Here is a 488-nt window from a genome sequence, read left to right as displayed (position 1 = left end):
AGAGGGTGGAGAGAGAGCGAGGGTGAGAGAAATAGAGGTGGAGGAGGAAGGCCGAGGAGGAGGAGGAGAAGAGAGAAGGAGGAGGTGGGAGCAAGGGAATAAACCCGACTGCTTTGAACATAGCGGCGGAGGCAACAACAGCGACGACAGCAGCGGCTGCAGAGAAGGTGGTTGTTGTTGTTGTTGGTGGTGGTGGTGGTGGGGATGATTATGATGGTAATGATGATGATGATGATGACAACAGTTGTCGACGACGATGATGATGATGACTGATGATGATAGTAAGACAACGGGAGAATAAGAAAAACTACGGAAGACAACAATATTTTCGCCACTAATGTTGTTGTTGTTATTGTTGTTGTTGTTGTTGTTGTTACACCTGTCAGTGGGGTGGATTGTTGATGTTGTTGTTGTCGTAATGATAATGGTGGTGTTGTTGGTGATGGTGACGACGGCCGTCACAGCAATAGTAAATACTGTGTTTGTTG

Source organism: Octopus bimaculoides, chromosome 15 (genome assembly GCF_001194135.2).
Source record: "Octopus bimaculoides isolate UCB-OBI-ISO-001 chromosome 15, ASM119413v2, whole genome shotgun sequence".
Classification (NCBI taxonomy): Eukaryota; Metazoa; Mollusca; class Cephalopoda; order Octopoda; family Octopodidae; genus Octopus; species Octopus bimaculoides.
The sequence above is the reverse complement of the archived record's forward strand: the minus strand, read 5'-3'. Positions refer to the sequence as shown.